We start from the raw sequence: 8541 nt of genomic DNA, 5'->3' as shown, positions 1-8541 counted from the left end.
GACCGGGGTCCTTTCTGTGTGGAGTTTGCATGTTCTCCCCGTGTCTGGGTTTCCTCCCAAAGTCAGGCTAACTGGAGATGCTTAATTGCCCCTAGGTGTGTGTGTATGTGAATGTATATGTCTGTTTGTCTGCCCTGTGATGGACTGGTGACCTGTCCAGGGTGTATCCTGCCTTCCACCCAATGACTGCTGGGATAGGCTCCAGCTCTCCCTGCGACCCAGAAGGAGAAGCAGCTTAAAAGATGTGTGTGTCATATACACACAGTATGACCTTTCTGAGTCATGTCTTTTCAGCTTTGGTATTTGTCTCACTGTTCTGTTCTGCACTTTTGTATTGTCATGTGCATGTCGCACCACTGAGAAAACTATTTTTAATGTTGTTCTGGTACAAAGACATTCAATTCAATTTCGCAGAACTGTTGGCAGATATGTTCCATTGGTCAGTTATTAAAGTCTTACCAAAGCCTTAAAGATCTCATCTGTGGCTTGTTGTTTATTCACAGCCAGTAGTTGGATATGTGTGGTCTGCTTCAATGAAATTCTCCTTTGATCATTAAAAACATCAGCACAAATAACATTCCACTGTCACAATGTGAAAATGTGTCTGGCAGGGTCTGGTGTGTCTGACAAAAATGAACCTTACAAACTGCTTCTGCTTGTTTTGAACCGAGAAACAGCCGAGGTTGTTTTTTTCTCATGGGAGATGCCAACTCGTAACAGCCGTCTGTGACTGCTAACTGCACAGCTTCTCCTGAGAGCAAAGCAAGGTGCAGATGGTAAACATTACAGGCAGCATAGCAATCTCATAAATGAACAGAGTTAAAACGTGTTTAAATGGTTATTTTTTTGCCCTACAGAAATGTTTCATTAGTGTCTCCCATGTGTTGCCTGCACTGTGTATAAATGGCCACTTACAGCTTGGTTTTATTGCTTAAGGACCCCAATTGTTGTGTGGTTAGGTATTGCACGCATGGAGCTCAGGTTGGACTGCTAGAAGCAAGCGAGGTAGTTAGTACTGCCATGTTACTGTCCTGGCCCTATTATGAAATAGTAACAGGCATTTTAACACAAATACTTGCTCGTGCTGTTGCTAATGCTAAGTATAACTGACAGAGGGATCTTGAAGAAACAAGTTCTGTTCATTGTCTGTGAAGTCTGAAGCTGCCAAGGTCCGGTGTCTCTGCCAATAAACATCCGTGATGGTAAGAAGACAAGATAATAACCATAATCGGTGCTGAAATCACTTGAAATGTTAACCACCCAGCTTAACCAAACAATGACTGCCTGTACTGTATACACAATATTCCTTTAAAAGATTTCCAGTGTACGTTCTAAAAATAAAGGTAACCAAAAAAAGGTTCTTGCGTCAGTGAAATGATGTCACAGAAGAGCCACTTTTGGTTCCCTAAAGCAATGGTCCATATTTTTGCTTTATCCCTATGCACTGTTTGGACTGGAGCAGTAATGTGAACCATCTGAGAGGTCAAGAGGACTGGTTTGAGAACCACTGCCCTAAAGATCCTTGGGATAAATTGGTTCTCCAAAGAACCCATTGATGTGTGAATGTGAAGAACTTTTTATACCAGCTAGAGATTTTTCCTAGAACCACATTTCCAAGCCAAGAACCATTCAGGAACCGTAAGAGTAAAGAGCCTTGAAGAAGAATCTGTTCTGATTGGTGACTTTGACATGACTGACTTTGGAATGATTTAGTGATAGCAGAAGTTGTTTCAACTAATTTTTTTTTTTCAAATAAAAACATTTCATTGAATGGTTCCTTAGGAAACCAAAAGTGGTTCTAACATGACAGAGGTCTTTAAACTGGTTCTCAGGCCTCCCCTAGAGCATTAATCCTTAGGCATTGTGAGTTGGTTTGGAGAAAAACATGGACCATCTGGGGGGCCCTGAGAACCAGTTCGAAGGCCTCTGTTCTATGGCATCACTCCAAAGAACCCTTTTGGGCTTCTTGACAGGGCAGTTATTGGTCAATGTGTTTTCTCTCATATGTTAGTTTATTGGTCAGGCATTTAGCTTATGGATTTGTTGTAAATTGCAATATCATTCACATTGGCTTTATGTGCAAAATGGGCAATGATTTATTAAAAAAAACAACAATTAACTGAATCATTTAACCCTTTAAACTGCCAGGACTTAAATCAGCCAGTTCCTTGTTATCATACCTAAAATGACTTACATATTAGTTTCATATTTGTCATCAAATAATCTGTGGTAGATATTGAAAGACATAAGATTAATGTATGAATAATAAACCTGCTGTTTAGGGGCTCAATGAGGTGTGTATATGAAGAGAGTCTGAACATGAACTGCAACTCACCCTACAGTGACACAATGAAAATAATTATTAGAGCTCGACAACATGATGCTAAGCTAATCTTCGAAGTAGAACCAGTTCCCAGAGACTGACCTCCGTGTGGCTGTGTTTTGCTTTTGGGGCAGCTGTCACTGAGTTTGATTGAACGTATTTATGTTAACTCTAGGAATGTGAGTGGGGACGCTATAGCGGAGTTTGGAAGCAACGCGTGTGGTAGTGCACTGTAGTTTAATGACTCATGTTAAGCACTAATGATCGCCCCTCTTCAGCTGCTCCTTTTAAGTTGGGCCTTTTTCCTGGTAGCTGTGTAAAAATATATTGCAGCAGAGCAGCAGTCTACACTCATAGGCATTCTGTGGGTGTTTGAAAGTGCAAAATAACAACATGAGCTGTTCTAGCTCACAGAAAACCAAACAAAAGGCCTGCTGGTACTGGAAGAGAAGTCAGGAACAATATAAACACTCATCAGGACAGTAGATTATAAAGAAAGAAGCCAATAAGTGCAGTTTAGTATGTTGTGGTATAATTAATGGATATTTGATAACTTACAAATATAATAACTATATAATAGCTTACAAATGCACCCTTAGCAAAGGGTTCCATATACTGTAGAGTACATAGCAAAAGTCATAGACCTTCATTTATTTCATTTTCTGTCAAAAAGGCAGATAAAAGCAAGCTATTTATTTTTCAAGAGATGTTTCTGAGGAGATTAGATAGAACCTAATCCACTGGCAAGCTTAAAGACGAAGGAGGAAAAGTGAAAAATGGGACTCCAAACAATCGTGCAAGACCTGGTAGGCCACCAAAAGTGTCACCATCTGTTAAACAGTACTTTAAGCTTTAAGAGATAGGAGAAAATCAAGCTCCACTTTTGCCTCAGATCTGAAAACATGCACAGGTGTTTCTGTTCATCCTTCCACTATGAGAAGACAATTCAACACCATGAGTCTGAAAGAACGAGTACACTCTCAGAAAAAAGGTGGTAAACTGTTCCGCTCTTGTCACTGGGGTGGTTTCCTCAAGGGTCCATCTCAGTACCTTTAGTCAGGGAACATAACTGTACCATAATCCACTGAAATTATATGTTCTAAGCTGTACTGACTCCACACACCCCGTCTCGTCTCCAGGCTTTTTATTTTATTGTTACGTTTTAAAACATTCGGTTATGAAAAGGAACAAATATAAACTTTTCACCTGGAAAAACTTATTTAAGGTACATAATTGGACCTTAAAACCACTGTTGTACCTTTGAGGGAACATTTACAGTGTTTATACCTTGATGAATGAAAAATGTACCTGTACAGAACCTTTATTTCTAACAGTGCAGCTGTAAAAAAGCCAATAATGAGAAAAGAAAATAGATAAAAGTTTGGAAATGCTTGTTATAAGAGCAATTCAACCAACTTCTAAGACTGAACTTTCGATGGGTGGAAAATTATCCTTTAGATTTATGTGAAGAACTGAAAGCATGTCCCCTGAAAGGAATAGTAGAGGAATAAAGGCAACAAGTGGACACACTGAATGTAGAGCAATTTGATATCAGTTGTTGAGGCTTCTTTGCACTTTTCTGTTAAGTATATGTTTTCTGCTTTTTTCTGACACTGAAAAATGAATAATGTCCATTTTTACTAGGAATTAAACAAATGAGGTGTGGTCTGCATGGACTGAGTTTTGCATATTATGTAGTACCAGAAAAGGTTGTAACATTAGTGGAACCCATTTTGGTGCTTTATAGGACTTTTAATTAAAATATAACCTTTATTCATTACTGAAGAACCCTTCAAGAAATACTTGCTTAAAAGTGCATATTTGAATGTGCAAGAACCTGAATATTCATGGAAAGACTGTAGAAATCACAGCGTGCCTTAGGGTCTTGTGGAGACAATGAGCTCTGTTCTCTAAGTCTCAGGAGTGCTTGTGAATACATGAAACAGACTGTGTCCAGCAAAATACCCTCTTGTTTGTTGTGCGTTGTGTACCACAGCTTTAGTTCCCTCACTGCAAATAAACTGTCCTCACTGGAATTTTAATCTTTTGTCCAAAGTCCAGAGTCTTAACAGCGCTTTGAGGTTCAAAATGAACGAGGGGAAGATCCAGCAGAGACAGGAACATAATATCACAGCCCAGTTTAAATGACTTATAAGCACTTCAGTGCTGGACGCAGAAATCATGGCAATTAATACTTTATTTTTTACTGTTTAAAGGGAAAAAAGCATTAGGAGGATGAAGATGGAGCAGAATCTAAGTCAGTTTGACATAATTGGAGAATAGATTGGAACATGCTGTGATGAACGTGACACCTAGTACAGACAAATGTGGCATTTGTGTTATTTTAAAGATTATGAAGATCTCACTTTGCACCAACATTCAAATCCAAGAAAGGGGGTGGTTTAATGTCAAGCTGTGCTGGCTGCGAAAGCAATGAAAGGAAGACGCACACATTCCATGCTCAGAAACTTTTCTTATCTATCATCTACCCGGCTTAGTTGCTGACTTTAAATACATCCAACTTGATTGTTGTCCAAAAAACAGGACCCCCTGAATTTCTCCCTTTCACACAGATTAACAGCTGGGCCTCTGGCCTGAGAAGATACTGCTTTATTTCACATGGAGATAAGTGATCACTATATATCATCACACTCCTGTATTCCAAACTATCTGTGTTCCTGGATGTTAAGCAAATTGGTCCATTTAGGCCGTGGCTCTCAGATCTCTGGGCTCAAATGAAAATTCCACTGATTTGTGAAAATCTCTACTTAATGAAATGGCTAATATATGAACAAAGTCATTCAGAGAGGTTTGATATAAAAAGTGCCATTCTAGAGAAACATGGCAAGTCAGAACTATTCACAATAGTGGTGATAGGAACCAGACATCCGAAGCATTCCATGCCTCTGAAAGCCACCACACAGAAAACTGTTACATGTAATGGTTACGAATATTAGATGAAGACACTGTTTTACAATAAAAATGCAAGATATTATTTTACAATATAAATACCCGGTATTGTTTTACTAATACAAAACATTGTTTAATGGTAGTTCTGTGAAAATGCTTTGGCCTAAAACATAAAGGTGGAGAGGTACATGCAGATATGGCAAAAATAGCACCCAAATTTATCCAGCACCCAGATTCATGACTGTTTTACCATTATTAACATTACAAATAAAAAGCTCAGAAGACTCACTAGATTCACTGTTCATTTCAGATAGTAAATAAACTCCTGAGTTGTAGACATCATGACTCCTGGTTCCTTTCAGCACCACTGTAAAAAAATTGTGTCAGTAAGTTTCTCTGCGGTGCATGTTTTCACATCCACCCACTGAACCACTTATTATTATTCCACTATTTTGTAAAATTGGTGGGAAAAAAGTGGCAAAGGGATTCTTTGTAGAGATGCTGTAAAACAACCACTTTTGGTTCCTTAGAAAACCTTTCAAAGGATGATTCTTTAAGAAAACACTCTATGAAACTGCACCAAATCATTCCAACTGCCTTGTCCTTAATTTCGAGGGGAAAGGGCATGTCCTTTATCAGTCTATCTGCCCTTCCAGTTACTGTAGATATTCCCTTGACGCTATCCCTGAACCTTGAGAATCTGGGATGAAATGAAGTGGGTCAGTTGTTTCCTGCACAGGGCAAAATTATTTTAATTAACTTGGATTTTGTTGTTGTAATTTAACCCCTTAAACTACAGGGGCCAAGATCACTGCTGCCCTAACCATGTATCTCAATGGTAACTTCACAGAAGAAGGTAACAATATTGTTAACTTTTAACCCTTAAACGGCAAGGGCCCACCAGCAGGCCCATCGTTTGCACTTCAGCCAGTTTGTACTTAAATCCCTGTAGTTACTGATTGATAAGCCTTAGTATGTAATGAGCCTGTGATGTTAAGGGGTAAATGTATGTTAATGTTATGAGATTTTATGTCAGGTTATTGTGGACCATTTTTATTGGTCCATTTTTTATGAAATGATGTACAAAATTATGAAAAACATGAGACATGGTTTTGATATGACAGCAACAATATGCTGGATCACACTTCGATTGCCTACTTGCACAATACTACCCAATTAGTTTCACAGTAGTTACTATATAAATCACTGAATAAAAAGTTTTAAGAATAATAATTGAATACTATGCCAAGAGTTTACAACCCCATTTCCAAAAAAGTTGGGATGCTGGGCAAAATGTAAATAAAAACAAAGTGCAATGATGTGCAAATCATTTAACCCCTGTATTTAATGGAAATAGTACAAAGACAACATATCAAATAAAACTGAGGATTTTTATTGTTTTTTGAAAATATATAGACATTTTGAATTTGATGCCAATAACATGTTCCAAAAAAGTTGGGACGGGGGCAACAAAAGACCTGAAAAAAACCTGGTTGTTAATTGGCAACAAGTCAGTAACATGATGGGGTATAAAAAAGCATCCCAGAGAGGCAACGTGAAATAGCAAAGAACTTCTGCTTTTCATCATCTACAGTACATAATAACATTAAAAGATTCAGAGAATCTGGAGAAATCTCTCTATGCAAGAGACAAGGACGAAAACGAGCAATTGCTGCCCATGATCTTTGGGCCCTCAGGCAGCACTGCATTAAAAACAGACATGATTCTGTAGTGGAAATCACTGAATGGGCTGAGAAACACTTCTGAAAAACACTCTCTGTAAAAACAGTTTGTCGCTACATCTATAAATGCAAGTTAAAGCTCTAAAATGCAAAGAAGAAACATAATCCTGTACATAAATAGGATCCAGAAATGCTGCCACCTTCTCTGGGTCCGAGCTCATTTAAAATGGACTGAGGGGAAGTGGAAAACTGTCCTGTGGTACAAAAAATCAAAATTTGAAATTCTTTTTGCAAATCATGGACACTGTGTCCTCTGGGCTAAAGATGACTTCAGTGTTCAGTGTGCTCATCTGTGAAGGCACCATTGATGATAAACAATATATACAGGTTTTGGCAACATATGCTGCCATCCAGATGATGTCTTTTTCAGGGAAGGCCTTGATTATTTCAGGAAGACAATGTAAAACCACATTCTGCACGTATAACAACAGTATTGCTCCGTATGAAAAGAGTATGGGTGCTAAACTGGCCTGCCTGCAGTCCAGACCTGTCACCACTGAAACATTTGGAGGGTTATAAAATGAAAAATATGACAAAGGAGACCCCGAACTGATGAGCAGCTGAAATCCTATATCAAACAAGAATGGGAAAATATTTCAAATATATAAAAAATATTTATATTTGAAAACTACAGCAGTGTCTCCTCAGTTCCCAAACGCTTGATTTTTTTACTTGATTTCATTTTATTGCATTCTATTTTTATTTACATTCAGCAGAGCGTCCCAACTTTTTTGGAAATGTGGTTGTACATTATAGCTGCACTATGTAACATTTGGGGATTTGGAGACCTTAATGGTGAAAAAACGTAACTGCCTAACCCCTGCAAGCAGAAAAATATGATTGCTATTTGAGAGTACGAGGAAGTATTCAAAGAGAACTCAGTCAAAACTTGGTGAAGGAAGTGTCTCCCGATGATGTGAGTGAATTATCTACTATTGTCATAATATCTTCATTAGTATAATGCTGATTTTGCATCTGAGGCCTAAACTGGACCTTCCTGTGTGGCATTGCACTTCTTGAAAATTTTTACTTATAAATTATGTCAGGTTCTAATGGGTGAATCATAGCAGCACATGCGCACCATAGTATAGACTGTTTTTCTCCCGATCACTTCTTTCAGATTTAACAAAAAAGTCTTGTGTAGTGCTGCTTTAATATCATATAACTACATCAATAAAATAAAAAAATAAAAAAACTTTTATTGAAATGCAGAAGCATGGCTGTCTAAAGTTGCTCTTTTTATGTGCAGGGTTGCTTTCAGCCCCCCAAACCATATAACCAAATCCGATAACTGCAAGAAATCTGCAGTGTCTCCCACACGCTTACACAGTGTTGTTAAAAGAAGAGGTGATGAAACACAGTGGTAAACGTGCCCCCGTCCCAACTTTTTTGGAACGTTGTGTTGGCATTAAATTCAAAATGGTCATATATTTTTCAAAAACCAATCAATTTTCTCAGTTTCAACATCTGATATGTTGTCTTTGTACTATTTTCCTTAAAAAATATGGTTTACTTGATTTGCATTTCATTGCATCTTTTTTTAATTTACATTCTGCAGAGCGTCCC

This window comes from Colossoma macropomum, unplaced genomic scaffold, assembly GCF_904425465.1.
Source record: "Colossoma macropomum unplaced genomic scaffold, Colossoma_macropomum, whole genome shotgun sequence".
Lineage (NCBI taxonomy): Eukaryota > Metazoa > Chordata > Actinopteri > Characiformes > Serrasalmidae > Colossoma > Colossoma macropomum.
The sequence above is the reverse complement of the archived record's forward strand: the minus strand, read 5'-3'. Positions refer to the sequence as shown.